The sequence below is a fragment of the Microtus oregoni genome, unplaced genomic scaffold (genome assembly GCF_018167655.1).
Source record: "Microtus oregoni isolate MIOR12 unplaced genomic scaffold, Mior012 000044F_000, whole genome shotgun sequence".
Taxonomy (NCBI): Eukaryota; Metazoa; Chordata; class Mammalia; order Rodentia; family Cricetidae; genus Microtus; species Microtus oregoni.
The window spans coordinates 322054-341822 of record NW_024543211.1 but is presented as its reverse complement, the minus strand read 5'-3'; the positions used below and the strand labels follow the sequence as shown (position 1 = coordinate 341822).

The window sequence follows — 19769 nt, the reverse complement described above, 5'->3', positions numbered from 1 at the left end:
CAGACACAGAAGACAATTATCACATGTAGTCAGTCATTAAGTGGATTTTAGTCATAAAGCAAAGAAACCCAGCCTACAAATCACAGTCCCAGAGAACTTAGACAACATGAGGACACTAAAGAGACATACAAAGTTCTAATATACATGTGAATTAGAAAAAGACAAGATCTCCCGAGTAAATTGGGAGGATGGGACCTTGTGAGAGTACTGAAGGGAAGGGAAGAGGCAGGAGGGGAGCAGCAAAAAAATGTAGAGCTCAATAAAGATCAAAAAAATTTACAAGAAAAGAACATTAAGTTATGGTGTCAGATAAACAGATGATTGCTGATTAGACTACGTTATTACATCTATAAAACATGAATGAAAATACTTCTTTAAGTACACATAAGGTATTTAACATTTCTTATTATTTATTTTATCAGTCATTTTAATGTGAATACTGTCAAATTCTGTTGAAAAACCACATACATTTGGAGTTCATCATCGACCCTTGGACTTGTATACAGGGGGCAGACATATGAGCATCATGAATTCAAAATAATCCCTGAATTTTTCCTGACATCCAAGCTAGGATTAATAACAAACAAAAGCTGAAGGGAATTTCTGAAAAGATAAAAATCTAAACCAGAAACAACCCAAAACATTTACTCAAAAAGTATGTTCCCACATGGCCTGACACTTCAATAACCAATGGGAAACAAGTATGATGGGTTTACCATTCTATACATTATAGCAAAAAAATACCCATCACTTGGTAAAGGCACAAAAAAAGATGAACAAAATCCATAGAAGTAATATAAAGACTACAAAATAGAATTCACTAAATGGATTTGCCACACATATAGCTCACTTTAGTACACACTTCAAATATTTCAATGTAGAAACCATAATGCAATGATCTCCACCAGTCTTGATTAAACATGGTATGTAATTTACTTCCCTCAAGGTTATGATAAAAATTTTTACTTAAAGCTAGAGAAAACTGTGATTTCTAAAGAAATTAACCAATTGTTGTCATGAATTGAACTTTCTTTTTTCTAAGAGTGTGTTCCTATTTCCAGACTTCAAAAAGATATAAATAGACTAAAAATATATGAGGCACTAGAGTCACGCCTAGGTGAGAACTAATGTCAGATGTTTGACAGCTTCCTGTAATTTCTTCTGCAATAATATCCAAGGTATTATCTTTATGTGGATACAGAATGCACATTCAAATACACACAAATACACACACATACATCACATAACTACAATGAACAAAACTTTTAAGACAGTTTTTCACTCATGAAAACATTTCTCCTGTAAACATTCATTCATTTCTGTAAAAGAGGAGCTGAGAGTCATCGTACAGCTTACTTACACAATGAATTGGTTCATGTAAAGAAAAAGCAAACTTAGACTTGAAGTAAAAGAAATTAATTCTTCTAAGAAAGCTTTCCAGGCCGGGCAGTGGTGGTGCACAACATTAATCCCAGCACTTGGGAGGCAGAGGCTTTTCTAGGACAGGCCCCAAAGCTACAGAGAAACCCAGTCTCAAAAAACAGAAGAAAAAAAAACAAAAACAAAAAAAGAAGAAAGTTTCCCAGTAGAAATATCTGGTTCTGATCTCCTCTACTCTCAAGGGAATATTTCATAATATATGTCCAATTACTATGTCATCTTCTGAACTAAGTTCCCAAACAGAGGCATCAATTGTATCTTGGCTCAACTCCAGGAGTTTCTGAAACATTCCAGTAAAAGAGGTATTCACATAAATCTTGAATCAGATTTATTTGAGAAGGAAGAAAACATGAGTATGAATACCTCTGCAAAGTGTGGAAAGGGACAGCTGCATGCTTAATGAGCATAAGGCTCAAATAGGACTTCTTAATAACCGAGAGCAAAGGAGATTTTGATGGTGGGAATTTGCTGAATTTCAATACCTGATCCTGAAAAAGCTCCGGGATGGGCTTGATTTTATGCCGAGGGATTCATTGCTTTTGTGCGCAGTGGACAAGGGTAGAGTTTGTTTTTATGGATCTGATTTGAGAGCCAAATTGTGTTTCTTTACTGGCCCCTTTTAACGTTGGCTGTTTTCAGAGAGATGTTGTTTCTTTAACTACTTCTAGATTCAGAGACAAGGTACTTTCTTTTGGCTCTGGTTTCAGGACCAATGTATGTTTCTTTAAATACCCTTTCTCCAACCAATAATGCTTCATAAAATGTTTGTCCATTAGTTTGCTACTTCAAACTAAAATAATAAGAGGTATCATGATGCTTGAACAAATTGTTGACACTATAAAATTCTTTTCTATACAATAACTGTTTTTGTTTAAAGAATAATTTACAATAAGCCCTCAGTTTTTTCCTCAGGTCCAAAGATTATGGTAATATGCACCACAAACTTAATCAGATTGATTACACACAAAAAGTCTTACTCCTATATGAAGCACAAATCATTCTGACACTGATTTTCATAGAGTATCACTACAGTATGATTTTTCTCATGTTTTTAAAGAACACACATATTAAACTCAGGGTTTCTCTATAAGATGTCTTATTTTACATATTTGGAGATGATTGGGAAAAAGGATTCAGGACAGATTTCATTCACATGTATCTCTCCAGTATGTGTTCTTTTATGCAATTGAAGATGATTGTGACATGCAAGTCCTTACCACATTGATGGCATTTATAGGGTTTCTCTCCAGTATGGGTTCTTTTATGATTTTGAAGAGCACAGTTGTGAGCAAAGACCTTACTTCATTGATTACATTTAAAGGATTTCACTCCAGTATGTGTTCTTTTATGCCTTTGAAGATGACTGTGTTGAGCAAAGGCCTTACCACACTGATTACATTCATAGGGTTTTTCTCCAGTATGTGTTCTTTTATGTTTTTGAAGATGACTAAGATAAGCAAAGGCCTTACCACACTGATTACATTCATAGGGTTTCTCACCAGTATGTGTTTTTTCATGGTATTGAAGGTGACTATGATGGGCAAAGGCCTTACCACACTGAATACATACATAGGGGTTCTCTCCAGTATGTGTTCTTTTATGCCTTTTAAGAGTACCACGTTGAGCAAAGGCCTTACCACACTGATTACATTCATAGGGTTTCTCCCCAGTATGTGTTCTTTTATGCATTTGAAGAGTACCACGGTGAGCAAAGGCCTTACCACACTGATGACATTCATAGGGTTTCTCTCCAGTATGTGTTCTTTTATGACTTTGAAGAGTACTAGGTCGAGCAAAGGCCTTACCACACTGATTACATTCATAGGGTTTCTCTCCAGTGTGTGTTCTTTTATGCCTTTGAAGATGACTGTGTTGAGCAAAGGCCTTACCACACTGATTACATTCATAGGGTTTCTCACCAGTATGTGTTTTTTCATGGTATTGAAGGTGACTATGATGGGCAAAGGCCTTACCACACTGAATACATACATAGGGGTTCTCTCCAGTATGTGTTCTTTTATGCCTTTTAAGAGTACCACGTTGAGCAAAGGCCTTACCACACTGATTACATTCATAGGGTTTCTCCCCAGTATGTGTTCTTTTATGCATTTGAAGAGTACCACGGTGAGCAAAGGCCTTACCACACTGATGACATTCATAGGGTTTCTCTCCAGTATGTGTTCTTTTATGACTTTGAAGAGTACTAGGTCGAGCAAAGGCCTTACCACACTGATTACATTCATAGGGTTTCTCTCCAGTGTGTGTTCTTTTATGCGTTTGAAGATGACTGTGTTGAGCAAAGGCCTTACCACACTGATTACATTCATAGGGTTTCTCTCCAGAATGTGTTCTTTTATGCTCTTGAAGATTACTAAGATATGCAAAGGCCTTACCACACTGATTACATTCATAGGGTTTCTCTCCAGTATGTGTTCTTTTATGGTATTGAAGGTGACGATGATGTGCAAAGGCCTTACCACACTGACTACATTTATAGGGTTTCTCTCCAGTATGTGTTCTTTTATGCATTTGAAGACTACCATGTTGAGCAAAGGCCTTACCACACTGATTACATTCATAGGGTTTCTCTCCAGTATGTGTTCTTTTATGCATTTGAAGAGTACTAGGTCGAGCAAAGGCCTTACCACACTGATGACATTCACAGTGTTTCTCTCCAGTATGTGTTCTTTTATGACTTTGAAGAGTACTAGGTCGAGCAAAGGCCTTACCACACTGATTACATTCATAGGGTTTCTCTCCAGAATGTGTTCTTTCATGCAATTGAAGGTAATCCAGATGTGCAAAGTATTTACCACACTGACTAAATTCATAAGGCTTCTCTCCATTATGTGCTCTTTTATGCATTTGAAGATTACTTTTCTGAGCAAAGGCCTTACCACACTGATTACATTCATAGGGTTTCTCTCTAGTACGTGTTCTTTTATGTGTTTGAAGATTTCCTGACATGCAAAGCATTTACCACATTGAAAACATTCATAGGGTTTCTCTCTAGTATGTGTTCTTTTATTCTTTTGAAGATGACTGTGATCAGCAAAGGCCTTACCAAGCGCATTAAATTTATATGATTTTTCTTCATTATGTGTTCTTTTATGACTTTGATGAGTTTCATAATGAACACAGTCTTTACCATCTTGACTATATTCATAGGGTTTCTCTCCAGTGGGTGTTCTTTCATGCATTTGATGATGACTGTGATAATCAAAGGCTTTACCACATTGCTTAATTTCACAGCATTTTTCTCTGGTATGTGTTTTTTCATTCCTTAGAAGGTGAGTGTCATAAGACAAGGTTTTAGCATAGTGAGAACATACTGAAAATTTCTCTCCAATTTGATTTCTTTCAATCCTGCAAGGATAATTTACACATGTAAAAGCTTTACCACATTCAATATACTGTTGAACCTCAGATCTGTATGAATTAATTTCATAATTTGTTCCAGTTGTAAAAATGAATCAAATATTAATGTCTTATAACTTCATTTAAAATCATGTTTTCTTCTTTCATTAGGAAAAATATTTGTGATGATAATTCCTTTGTGTCATGGTTTACCATTTCATCTATACCTATCTCTATATTTTTCTATGATTTTTTCACATTTTTTAAAAGAAATGCATACACTGAGTGCCTTACGATCTTTACTGCATTCATAAATTTTACTGTGAATCCTTATACATTGACTAAGTGAACTAAGACACTAAGAAGTATTGGCAGACTTAGAACTCATGGGGCTTTTTTTTTAATGTGAAGTTGTTTATGTATTAACAATGATGGTAAAATACCAATTACTGTATACTTGCACTTAATTGAACAAGTATACTCTCCATGGGAACTACAGTTTATCTTCTAATTGTTCTTAATGAGTCGTATGCTACATCTTTCCATATCCATATTCTCATATGCTTGTATCAAGAGTTCACATATGATATACATAGTAAGGAAGAATAGTAAATAAAAGATTTCCACATTGAATCCTCATGGTTTCACTTGCTGTTCCTCATAGACTTGTGGTATAGATATTAAGGTTTCTCCACAACAACTGCCCATTGACCCTTGACTCTAACTGCCACTTTCACTAAACTTAACAAGTCACAAAAAGTCTATGAGTAACCCAAGTCTTACCATGAGCTATTGATTTAGGAGAAAGTTTGCAGCTACACTCATCACTGAAATGTGTATAAAGTTATTGTCATAAGTAGCAAGAAAGAAATGGACTGGCAGATCTACTACATAGCCCTCACGTTGCTATGATTCAAATGGTGATTATCTGTTTAGTCATTGCTTCCTTGACTTTTTCTTTTTCTTTTTTTTTAGTTTTTTTCGAAACACGGTTTCTCTGTGGTTTTGGAGCCCATCCTGGAACTAGCTCTGTAGACCAGGCTGGTCTCAAACTCCCAGAGATCCGCCTGCCTCTGCCTCCCGAGTGCTGTTGACGTTTTCTTAAATGAATGCCTTGCACATGCAATTCACCTATGAGAAATTGAGGAATATGGATTTGTGAGAATTTAATAACCATCAATGCATTTAAAGCTGTGCTTATTTACAATGCTGCTTTTGATTCATTGTTCCAGGACATATTAGAAACTCATCAGAGGCACATTGTTATAAACTTGCACAGGAAAATTACCTTGTAGGTCTTCTAGAGCATTGACTATGTTCTTCAGTGTTACAGACCTCCAAAATGTACCCTGAAATACAGTACCAGAATATGTATGTTATATTATTTAATATTGTACAACAATTAGGTCATTCTCTTTTTTTAATTATTATTATTTTTTTTTGTTTTTCGAGACAGGGTTTCTCTGTGGTTTTGAAGTCTGTCCTGGAACTAGCTCTTGTAGACCAGGCTGGTCTCGAACTCACAGAGATCCACCTGCCTCTGCCTCCAGAGTGCTGGAATTAAAGGCGTGTGCCACCACTGCCCAGCTAGCTCATTATCTTAAGTGCACCTAAGAACTATGATTGTGTTACTCATCTCATTTTCTTCTTTCTAAATCAAATTACAGAACAACATTATAAGGCAAGGAAAGGTTGTCTCCATATTTTGAAACATGAAGGAAATTCATTTTTACCTGTAGTAGTGAGGTTCCTGAAGGTCTCCAGCATCACATCTTTGTAGAGATTTTTCTGGGAAGGACTCAGCAAATCCCACTCTTCCTGAGTGAAGTTGATATGTAGATCATCATAGGTCACTGCCTTCAAAAATATACCATACGTGTGTACATGTAAGCATGACAGTGACATCATTGGAAATGCATACTTCTTTGAAAGTACAGTTGTATGATTCTGGTGCTCCCCATTCTTATTCTGTGATATAGTCAGTTACTTTAGAAGTAAATTGAAAATTAGAGTCAATTCTGTCATTTCTATACAATCTGAATGGGATTTCACCTTATAAGAACAATATCTATTAACAGGGTGAGACAAGAAAAAAGATCAACAGTAAATTGTATGCATGAGAAAATTGTATGAAAAATTCCTCATTATAGAAAGAAAAAAAGATACACAAATGGGTGTATTGGTTTATTGTGCCTTTAACCACAACACTGAGAAAACAGAGGTGGGTATATTTGTCTCTGAGTTGAATGCCAGTCAAGTCAATGCAATCAGGTCCAGGAAAAGTGGCAGTACACATTAAGACTCTGTCTCCATTGCAAACCTCAATAAAACAAACAATGGGATAGAAAAACTAACAGGCTTTTATTGAAGTTTCTACAAAGAGTTGTTTTCACTCCAGTTCTGTAGTCTTCTTCCAGACCCTGAAGTACCCTAATATAAACTTCAATACCAATAACATTTTGTAGAAAAAGAACTTCCTGTATAAAACAGTTAAAAGTGGACAGATGAAAACAGTAGAAATATATATGTTGGTCATAAATAATCAACACAGACCTGGAGAGGGGGCAGATTAATTCAGCACTCTTGCTGATCTGGAATGGAGATGGACAAATTTGCCTGTACTTACATGGGGATTATAACTATCCATTTTCCAGGGTAAGGATTTCTGATATTCTTTGATCACTTTCATGGTACATATCCATGCAGGCATATAAAACAGTCATATTGATTTAAAAAAATCAAAGCAAGCATAACAAGCAAGAAGATGTTCATACAGCTGCAATTTAATGACTCAAAATACTCAGGCAGTATTAATGCTATCAATCCATGGGATGGTATCCTGGGAATCAGAGAGATACCCTCTGTCAAATTTTAAAATTCAAGATAAGCATGAAGCTCAGCACAGCAGCATATACTTGACATAAAAAATACCTGCATTCCAGGGCCATCATCCAATAACATCACAACAAATAGAGCGAGGAATGATGCCTCCCTTTACTTTCAGGAATTTAGAGCCACACAATGACTCAGATAAAACAGCAGGTTACCAAACACTTGAGCACTGAATAAGAACTCTTTCTGCTATATCTTATGTGATTTAGAGATTGAGCCCATAATGATGGTAAACACATTTCAGTATAAATAGGAATTTGGCTGATTAATGTCAAGCACAACACAGTAGATATAAATGTCAGGAAATTACTTTAGGGTATTGAAACTCATAGCATACAATGAGGAATTTTATCTAGAAAGGCTTCTCCTGGTAAGGATCCACAGAAAATTGAAATAAAACCAATAAGGAGAGAAAGTTCTTCAAATACATGATATTTTCTGGTGGGTTGTTTATTTAATCAAGTACATTCTGAACCCAGTCACTATTGGTCCATGGTCAACAAATGAAAGAAATCATTTCATCACTTAGAAGATTCACATTTAATGATCCTTAAAGAAGGACTCTTAGAAGAAATGCAATACTAGCTCAGAATTGAGAAATAGATGTTTATTTATTAGGGATAGACTCACAAATCAGAATCCTATGCTCAAACTGAGATCAGAAACCGAATCATGCAGCCAGAAAGAGGCTGGACTCATGCTCTATACTGGCCTATATAAGAGGCCATGCCTTAGTGGTCAGGAAACCACTGGCTGTAAGATTTCCTACAGCGCCTTCTCCTTTTGTTTAAATAAGAGAGTTCTAAGCCCAATACACAATTCTATACTATGAATAAGAACAATATATTCATTAATTATCCTATCCTAACTAGTTTATGTCTTGTATAAAAACTTAGCCAAGTCATGAGAGGAAAGTAACTTCAACTATCTAGTCTTCAACCCCATCGAAGATCCAAGAAGGGAAATAATATTACTTGAGTAAGCAGGAAGTGCAATCAAGCAACTTTCAAAATGTGTAACAAATTACAGAGACAACTGGCTCCCTGGGCAATCATCCAAAGTCTCATTTGCAATGTTGAAGCAACCAACTTTGGCAAAGACCTAGAATAACTGACCGACAACTTAAGGAGGTAGGAAAATTTTAAAAACCATCTTATCCTATCTTGGCAAGATTTAACAATCCTGCTTATCCATTTTGGATATCATGTATCTTGTCAGTAGTTGAGACATGAACATGTCTTTGCCTAAAGGCCAGTTTTGGTAAGAAGAAAACAAGCTCCAAGTGAAGTGACCGGTGTTCAACATTCTCTTGGAAATAGAATGATGCTACTAGGAGCAATTTTGTCTCACTTAAACATAATTCAAAGTTATTTAAATGCCATAATCTACAGCTCTTTGAAGTGGTTGAAGATTACCTATATATGAATATAATCTCTATGTATCTAAAGAACCTGATTATTCCAACTATAAAAACCATAAATGACTATTGATCTATAATTCTTAATACCTATAAACTTAAAAACTAAGGCTCATATTAGAATATTATACAAGGGGACTGGAGAGATGGCTCAGTGGTTAAGAGCATTGCCTGTTCTTCCAAAGGTCCTGGGTTCAATTCCCAGCAACCACATGGTGGTTCACAACCATCTGTAAAGAGGTCTGGTGCCCTCTTCTGGCCTGCAGGCATACACACAGACAGAATATTGTATACATAATAAATAAATAAATATTAGAATATTATACAATAAACAACTGAAACAAATGAGGACAATGACTTCAAAATGTAAACAATGTATAAGTATCTTGATCAGAGGTAGAAATGTATGTTGCAATATGATAAATATATATTAATCCATAAAAATGTTTTTAAGCAGAGGTAGAAGCATGAATGCATACAATATTCAATATAATATCACATTATATTAATATACAATAATCTATACCAATGCAATTGCCTATAAATAATAACTCACAATATTCACTCTATTTACTCACTATTATTATTAGTGTGAGTAAGCTCACACTAATCTATTATCCCATCCAATTTTCCCATTTTTTTTCAAAGTGATCCCTCAGCCTCTAAAATTTTCTCTCCATCTTGCAACCCTATACCAATTATAATCAACCCCTAAATGATATCCCTAATTCTGAGAACAAACTTTGTTGGGAGAGGAGACCTTGTCTTTTAGAATTACTTCCAGCTGTCATGGGGGGGAATTTTCTTTCTATGGGATCCTGTGAAAGTAAAATGATGGTTAAGTTCCAAGATTACTGTCTGGTATAATTGCAAATAGTCTCTGCATATTTGGTAAGGTTTTTCTGAGCTTCCTATTAGGAGGTCTGTCCAGAACATTGTAAAAAGTGCACCATTTCAGCTAACCAAGTTGGAACCACCTTGAGTAGCTGGTTCTCAAAACAGATCTTGTAGTAGCGCTATCATCATCATGACGTCATATCAACCAGGTTGAGTTGATGTTCTGGGGCCCCATCTTCTTCCTGGAAATTTCAAAATTCACTGCAGGAAAATTTATTGTTCATTGTGCAAACCTTCAACATTAATTATATAGACATATACAGACAAATATATTCAGTGACATGGACAATAGAGACAAAAATAGATATAAAGAAAAGTAAATTTTTTTTCTAAATTCTTTTTTATTTCTGTCCCATGCTCCTGACATGAGACAGAAACTCTGAATTTTTCTTTTAACGTGTTTGGATTTATAGAGGGACAGAGCCAGTGTCCAACTCCAAAGCCAACTCTATATATTCATAAACATTTATCCACCTACAAAAGGCACCCAAGGTAATGATAGAAAAAAAGTGTAGATTATTGAATCTACTCTTAAAAAAATCAAGAGGCATATATATGTATGATGAGATAAAAGGGTAGATCATTAAAATTAATTTAAAAAGTAACTACTTATTTAAATATTTTACAATGATATAGATATGTATGCTTCCTTTTGATAGTAATTTGATATTATTTTTGTTAAAACATACTGTCTATGATGTTATATATATATACTCAAGATATTTTACCTAAAACAACTAACTTAAACATGTAGTGAAAATGGTTGCCAGGCAGTGGTGGCGCACGCCTTTAATCCCAGCACTCTGGAGGCAGAGGCAGGCAGATCTCTGTGAGTTCGAGACCAGCCTGGTCTACAAGAGCTAGTTTCAGGACAGGCTCCAAAATCAGAGAGAAACCCTGTCTCGAAAAAGCAAAAAAAAAAAAGAAAAGAAAAGAAAATATTTAGTCCTTGAAAGTTATTATTATTAAAGTACTGCATATTAGTAGTTTGTTACTTATTACAGTTGAAAGTATAATCATATTAGGTATGTTTTAACATTATACAGAATTTTATTATGCCTGCTGTTCTTCTTCCAGGAACCTTGATGGTGGTGAATAACATCTGTGTTAGCCAACAGAAAAAGCAGTTATCTCAAAGTGACCCTTAAACTGTTGTTTCTGACCTCTAATTACTGATCTATCTTCCAACGACAGAAGTCTCATGATATGGATATTCTCTTAGCAAACAAAAGAGATCTCTTGTGATGGCTCTCCCGGCCCTAGTGCTTTCTTCTGGTTTAGATAAATGCTGCTCCACTATTACCCAATCCCAAACAACCTAGAGAAATGATTTGAAGAAAAGTGGGGGAAGCAGGTGGTTGGGGATCCCTGCCTGAGAAGTGGGCTTTTGGGGAGACTGGGAATGAGGATCCTTCAGCTACAGGTTCTGGGATGAGTTGGGGAGTCCCCAGAAGCCAGAAGGAACACTTCAAGGACAGCATCATTGAGGACCCAGAGCTAGAAGGTGATCAAAGCTTCAGGGAGTCAGGGAGATAGAGGAAGAGGATGAGAAATTAAAGGAGCTACAAAATGAGGTAGAGAAGCAGATGAATAAGAATACAACCCCAAAATAAGAGTACAACCCCAGGCAATGCTGGCTCAGTGATCTCATCTCTTGAGGAGAAGATGGAGGCTGATGCCAGTTCCATCTATGTTGGCAATGTGGACTATGGTGCAACAGCAGAAGAGTTGGAAGCTCACTTTCGTGGCTGTGGTTCAGTCAACCATGTTACTAATTTGTCAGTCTGTGACAAATTCAGTGGCCTTGGCAAAGGGTTTGAAGATGTAGAATTCATAGACAAAGAGTCAGTGAGGACTCCCTGGCTTTAGGTGAGTCCCTGTTTAGAGTGAGACAAATCAAGATGATTCTCATCACTACAACAGACAGGGGTTTCCCACAAATCCAATACCATGCCCAGACTACTAATTACAACATCTCCCTGTCTTGATTCTACAGTGGTATTAACAGCAGGCCCTGGGATCAAGTCTACAGGGGCCAGGCTAGAGTGATATCATGGTATTCCCCTTACTAAAAAAAGTATTGGAAAAAGAGAGGGGGAAAAAAGAGGAAAGAAGGGAAAAAAGAATGTAAAAAGATAGAAAACAAACGATGACCTCGATGGGAAAAAATCTTTTTAAAAAAGGTATACTGGGGGGCTGAGAGATGGCTCAGAGGTTAAGAGTAATGACTGTTCTTCCAGCGATCCTGAGTTCAATTCCCAGCAACCACATGGTGGCTCACAACCAATTATAATGACATCTGGTGCCCTCTGCTGGCCTGCAGGGCTAAATAAATAAATAAATAAATAAATAAATGAATCTTTAAAAAAAGTTATACTGTGGAAGGGGGAGAATCCCAAAATTAACTGTAGGGACCTGCTCTGGGCAGTAGGAGAGGCCCAGGGAATGGGGCAGGTGTGACATATTTCCTATGGAGATTCAACATGGACACTTCTCAAATGTGCAAACTGTTTCCTGTTTCTCTGCTCCACTTCACTCTCTTTAGGACTGCTCAAGGGTAGGTGGGTACGGGTGGTAGAAGAACTTCTTTTACACAGAGTTCTGGAAGGGCACCAATCTGTTCAGCTTATTTTCTTCCCTCATCTTCTCTCTGTCTTTTGCAGTCCCTGCCTGCTTCTGATTTACCAGGTCTAGGCACACGCCTAGGGCTCCAGCCTCTCCAGGTTTTTTTGGTGAACTATTTTGTTTGCTTTTTTGTTTATTTTTCTGTCTTGAGTGTCTTTCTTTGCAGGTTTTTGTACCAGAAAGAACTCACTCCCAGTGGATTCAGTGTGAATTCTACTTACCTTAGAGGAATACAGTACTTTGTTTTGTGAAGTTTTGCAGTGTTTTTTTTTAATTTATTCATCAGGTGTTCTGGTTTTATTTTATCTTTACATTTTCCCCTTTTATTTAAAAGGAATGGGAAGAAGTGGGAATAAGGAGGTGGGAGCTGGATTTTGTTTATTTTCTTAAACTCATTTAAAAGGGATGGGTTTTTTAAAATAATGTGTCATGGAGAATGTTGTTTATGGAAAACAAAAAAAAAATGGTTTAAATTTATTTTCTGCTACATGGATTATGGTCCAAGATGTGGATTAAGCTCTATCTACCTGTCCAATACAATGCACACCTGAGAAATCTCTGCAGATCAGAAAATCCTTATTCCCCTGGAAGTAAGCTTCACTGGATCACACCATTGCAGCAAGTGGCAGGATCACAATAAAAGCATTCTGATCATGCATTGCTAGAAGGTCAATATCATCATTTCCTACCAGTTCCTAAACTATTTGTAATCCTTATAACACAAACCTGAAATTGGAATGCAATATTGAGAAATTCTGGAATCTAGACGTTCAGTTTTCTAATCTCTCTTCCCACTGCACACCAAGAGCAGTGTCCACGTGTGTACTCTGGACAATCACGATCATATGCTGAATTTCCAGAGACTCCTCTGCCCCAATAAATTCATATACAGGGAGGCTCAGAGAACACGGGCCACTGCCAACATGAACCACATGGACCAACATAACTACATGCTGGCTCATGATCAGGCCAAGTCACAGCAGAAATGACAGTTCAACAGACCTGAACACCTAACACTCACGATGGTATAGCTTGTGATCTTCCTTCCAACTCCAACTGCAGAGGCAGAATAGAATCATGGAAAGAACCCACACACTGTCTGCTACTAGTATTCCCTATTTCTAACCCTTCCCAGAATTCCTTACTGGTTAGGGCCACGTGGCTGAGCCTCAAAATATTAGCCGCCTCTCTATAGAAGATTCAGATATCAAAAGACTCCAGTTCTGCCCACCCAGCCCAGAAGACAGGGGCCTAGATTTTTTTTTTTTTGGTTTTTCAAGACAGGGTTTCTCTGTGGTTATGGAGCCTGTCCTGGAACTAGCTCTTGTAGACCAGGCTGGCCTCGAACGCACAGAGATCTGCCTGCCTCTGCCTCCCAATTGCTGGGATTAAAGGCGTGTGCCACCACCGCCCAGCCAGGGGCCTAGATTAGAACATTTGTCTTTAGTACACATTATTCCACTCCCCTATAGCACATCCTATTCTTCATCCAAAGCACAGGGTCCTTTGTGTGCACATTGCCTTGCACACTCACTTTCCAGTGCAGCCATTCCATTCCCTCAGAGATGGGAAATCCTGAAGACAAACACAGGTCACAGTTATAAAGGAATCACTGTTCCTGTGTAACTGTGGTTACTTTGTAACTGTTGTTAAACAAAAACAGACCATGAATTAAAAAACAATCAGGATATGTTACGGCTTGGAGTGAGCAAAGACAATGTGGACATGATGAAGTTTTAATCTCAAAAATTATTTTGAAAACTTGAAACACACTGTATGGTCATGTGCTCCAGAGACGAAGGATTTGTATTAGAGCACAATAAATATTTCTCATGTATTTTCCCTAAATATGAAGATCGTATTCCAGAAAAGTAATGGTCCTGTTAAGCAGGGACACAACATTTTACCCAGATCATCTATTTTGGATAACTACTGTAAATATCACACATTAGGTTTCAAGATAAGGTCAGTCCATATCCAGATTGCCATTGTCTGTGGACTGCAAACAATGGTCAATCAGGATAATAATACAGCATCACAATTGACTACCTGATTCCACATAAGTAATCTCAGTCGAAAGAGGAAAGCTCTCACCCTCAGGCTAACCTCTCACTTCCTGTACTGTGTCTCCACCAGCTTCAAAGTTGGTCAATGAGTTCAATTCTTATAACAATCCCTCTATATTTCTATGTTCCCAGTAAAAGTCAGAAAGATCAACAGACACTCATTAACTGCTCTATTTTTCTTTCTATCTGACTAGTGAAGGACAAACCTGGAAGGAGTTGCAGGACTGTCGTCCCAGAACTGGGCAGCAGAGGCAGAATTAGGTGTTCAAAATAATTCTCAATTTTTTTTTTTCGAGACAGGGTTTCTCTGTAGATTTGGTGACTGTCTTGGAACTAGCTCTTGTAGACCAGGCTGGCCTCGAAGTCCCAGAGATCTGCCTGCCTCTGCCTCCTGAGGGCTGGGATTAAAGGTGTGCGCCACCACCGCCCAGCAAAATAATTCTCAATTACACAGCATGAGGCAAGCCTAAAATATAGGAGACATTGATCTACATAGAAATCTACATAACTGGAAAGAAATGAAATGAAACTATTAATGACTTAGAAACAATGGATAACAGAAACAAATAGAGATAAGAGCAGCAATACACTTAAAGAAAGTGTTTGAGCAGGGCAGTGGTGGCGCATAATTCTATAAAAAATGGAGTAAAGACCTAAACAGAGAACTCAACAGAGGAATCTAAAATGGCTGAAAGACACTTAAGGAAATATTCAATATCCTTAGTCATCAGAGAAATGCAAATCAAAACAACTCTGAGATTATAACTGACACCTGAATATATGGCTAAGATCAAAAATACTGATGACAACTTATGCTGGAGAGGTTGTGGGGAAAAGGGAACATTTCTGCATTGCTGGTATGAATGCAAGCTGGTACAGCCCCTTCAGATGTCAGGGTGGCAATTTCTCAGAAAATTAGGAAACTACCTTTCTCAAGACCAAGAAATACCACTTTGGGGAATATATCCAAAGGATGCTCAATCGTGCCACAAGGACATGTGCTCAACTATGTTCATAGCAGCTTTGTTTGTCCTAGCCAGAACCTGGAAACAACCTAAATGCTGCTCAGCTGAAGAATGGATAAGAAAAATGTGGTACATTTACACCATGGAGTGCTACACAGCAGAAAAAATAATGACATCTTGAAACTTGCAGGGAAATGGATAGAACTTGCAAACATTATTTTGCATGAGGTAACCCAGACCCAAAAGACAATTATCACATGTACTCACTCATAAGTGGTTTTAAAGCACAAAGCAAAGAAAGCTAGCCTACAGACTGCAAATCCCAGATCTTAGACAAAAATGAGGATGCTAAGAGAGACTTACAGAGCTCTAATCTACATGGGAAGTATAAAGTATAAAAAGACAAGATCTCCTGAGTAAACTGAGTGCATGTGGACCGTGGGAGGGGTTGAATAGGGGAGTGGAGAGGCAGGGAGTGAAGAAAAGAAAATTGTAGAGCTCAATAAATACCAATAAAAAAATAGATCATATCTGCAAGGGATAGTTATCTAATTGCAAATTCAATGTTTCTTCACTCAAGATAACCTTCCTAATCTGGACACCCACACAATCTGGTCTGTGTTCATTCACATGACATTAATTTACACATGCTGGGCAATTACAAACCACTCCTGCTACCACAGTCAGGCCCTTTTACATAGTGGTGGCTCCAACAGCTGATTGCCTATGCTGTGCCCCCTGCAGTGCACACAATAATCTATTCTTCCTATTGTGATCTGAGGACAGAAGAAATGCTCCATATGCAAATCCTTTTCCTGCGACTGCATTAGGCAGTCAACTACACGCCTTGAATGCATTATTTTACTTCACTGGGTTTTTTTTATTTTGATACAAGGTATCTCTGTAGCTTTGGTGACTGTCCTGGAACTAGCTCTTATAGACCAGCCAGGCTTCAAACTCACAGAGATCTGCATGCATCTGCCTCCCAAGTGCTTGGATTAAAGGCATGCATCACCACTGCCCAGCAAATACATAATTTTAATACTGTGAATTGGTACAGTCATTTAAGAACTTTGAAGGAGTAATATAGAGGACACTCAAGGTTGCCCAGGAAAGCAACAAAGAGGGACCAAAGCCACCTGAGTCAACATAACAGAAGTTGTCTCAGAAGCAATATTTCTATCGGGACAGAAATGCAGCTCTTCTAGAATTAATATGCCTTCCCTCTGAGAAATCACATCACACACTTAGGAGATTAATAAAGAAAGTATCTTTAATGATGTTATGCCTTGATCTCTGTCCAATGCTCAAGGGACAGAAGTTAGATAGATTGTGCATTCAATATATACTGTTAGTCATAAGTATCCCATAGGATAATGGTCCAGATTATACTCTGAACAATTGAAATAGAAACAGGCAACTTGCCAGTCTAAATATATAGGCAAAAATATTCTCAGAATATTTTCTTAAGTATGCCCGTGACCTGTTACAGCAGGTCATTCTTCACTGCCATGGTTCTAAGGTGAAGATGACAAGAGAGGAGAAAGACTGGACTGGACAAGTAAAAGATAAAAAAGATAGGGTGGGGAGGTGTTGCAGAAGATACGTCCCAGCCAAGTAAGCTTCTTAAGAAAAATAGCATCTTAGCTGAGCAGTGGTGGGGCATGTCTTTAATTCCTGCCAGCAGATCTCTGTGAGTTCAAGGCCAGCCTAGTCTATAAAAGCTTGTTCCAGGATGGGCTCCAAAGCTACAGAGAAACTTGAAAAACCAAAAAAAAAAATGAAAAAAGAAAAATAGCAACTTGTCAGGTGGTGGTGGCCTATACTTTTAATCCCAACACAGGAAGAAGAACCCTGTGCCTCTCTGTGAGTTCAAAGCCAGCCTGGACTATTACTTCCTAGGGGGAAATGAAGGAATTACATGAAGTCAGCAGAAACTATGATACAATGAGACAAATTTAGGGAGAGGCTAGTCCAACAATTCTACACAAAGAGTATACAGGTTATTTCGAAATCTTTGGTACGTCCAGAATGGCCTTGGTACTGAGAACCATAGCTCCATATGGTGGGAAAGGTTGAGTTGTCAAGATCTGAAGCAACCCCTCCACAAAGGCCTGGGCACCAAACCATTATGGGCTCTCCAATACACAGTCCTGTGATGGAGGAAGATCATTGGCTAATAAAGGAACTGCCTTGGCCCATTTTATTGGTTGAAAGATAGGTGGGAGGAGTAGGCAGAACAGGACGCTGGGAGGAAGAGGAAGTGAGGTCAGTCTAGACAGCTCTCCTCTCGGGAGCAGATGCCTGAGAGACGCAATGCCCTGCTCCCGGGATGAAGCTCCGACCCAGGATGGACATAGGCTAGTATCTTCCTGGTAAGTGCAGCTTGGGGTGCCATACACAGATGATTAGAAATGGGCTAAATTAATATGTGAGAATTAGCCTAGAAGAGAATGGGCCAAGCAGTGTTTAAATGAATACAGTTTGTGTGTTGTTATTTCGGGCATAAGCTAGCTGAGCAGGCGGCTGGGGTGCTGGGAACGCAGCCCCGCCGCCCTTATTACTACAGTCCTGGTTTTAGAGAAAGAGCTCTGTTTTAGTATCAATACATCAGATCCTTAGGGAAACTCACAGGCTTATGTACCAGGCTGTTGCTAGGTCAGCAAGAATGTCCCTCCTCCCTGCCTGAGGTCCTAAAGGAAAGCCTTGATTGCTCAGGCTAGTCCTTCACACAACACTGTTTTACATTTCAAATATATGTCACCGGTAATATTGGTCTTCTGACAGAACTATGCCTCTCTCAAAAAGAAAACTGGAACTTTATGGCATGCCAGGTCTTAAGGTTGGTTGTGACCTGTAATGTCTCCTTGAGCAGCTTGTTAACAGGTCTATTCTTTGATATTTGGGTGGGTCTAGTAATTTTTTTTTATTTTTCAAGACAGAGTTTCTCTGTATCTTTGGAGCCTGTCCTGGAACTCACTCTTGTAGATCAGGCTGCCCTTGAACTCATAGAAATCCACCGGCCTCTGCCTCAAGCGTATTGGAATTAAAGGTGTGCACCACCACCACCCAGCAGTGACTTTTTATTTTTAACTCAGTGATGGCTTCTTTGAAATGGTTTGGAGTCAAATATCTGGACAATCCCGATAAACAATGTATACCCAGGTATTCTAATCTCTACCAGCCCTCATTAGCATAGACTCACAGTTTGGGTGTTTTAGACGCATTTCTCCCTCTGATAAATTCTACTGTGTGAGAGTTAAATAATTTTTAAGCATTGGTAAATCTATTGTATCACCAATTCTACTCTTCTCCATTATGACACAGTAGTGGAGAGCTACACGACATGTAAGATGCCTTTGATAACATCCACAAATTTAAATATAAATTCAAATTATAGTTAAAGCTTAAATGCAAAGTGCTCGATATCGAGAAGATACTGGAGAAACGAGGCTTCCCTGAGTTTGGCAACTTGTTTCCATGAATGCAGGAAACGTGTTGAAGTTGACTAGGAAGGTGTTTTTACACGCAGCTTTCCACTCCCAAGACTCAAATGAGATGAAGCCACAGAGCAAAGTTATTCAGAGGCCTGCCCCTAGGTCCAGGAGTTAGCAGGGCCCATGAGGGACTTCACAATACAGGCAATATGGCGGCAGGTTCCCACCCAGGCCCATGGAGTTCACACCATAGTGTTTTCCGCACCTCACCCTCTGCTCCTCCCCATCAGGAGACATCATTCCCTCACTCACCATGTTGTGCTTCTCCATTTTGCCAAAGTTCTCAGCTCATCATCTCCCTGCAACAGCAACTGCACCCGAGAACAGGAATCCACTGGCTCCAGCTCCTCTTCAAAGCCAAGACTGAAGGCGGCTGCCAGGAAGAGACCTGCACTGCTTCTGACTGGCAGGTCATCTGGAGTGCTGATTGGCTAGTGAGTCCTGAGTGGCTAGAGCCCCGCCCATATAGGGTACAGTGTGCTTAAAGAGACAGAATACTAGCTCCTGTCCATTCCATTCACCCCAAGAGAGAACTTTCCAGATCTGAGAATACATGCATTTTAATAGCACTGGCCCCTGGCTACTAAAGCAATCAATGTCATCTTCTTGCACT

General features: G+C 38.4%; 3 pseudogenes; 2 read left to right on the top strand and 1 right to left on the bottom strand.

Moving 5' to 3' along the window:
• The window catches only part of LOC121434580, a 42175-nt pseudogene that overhangs the window by 7328 nt on the left and 15078 nt on the right, over nt 1-19769 (top strand).
• LOC121434570 lies at nt 2590-7486 on the bottom strand (annotated as a pseudogene).
• On the top strand, nt 11435-12075 carry LOC121434569 (annotated as a pseudogene).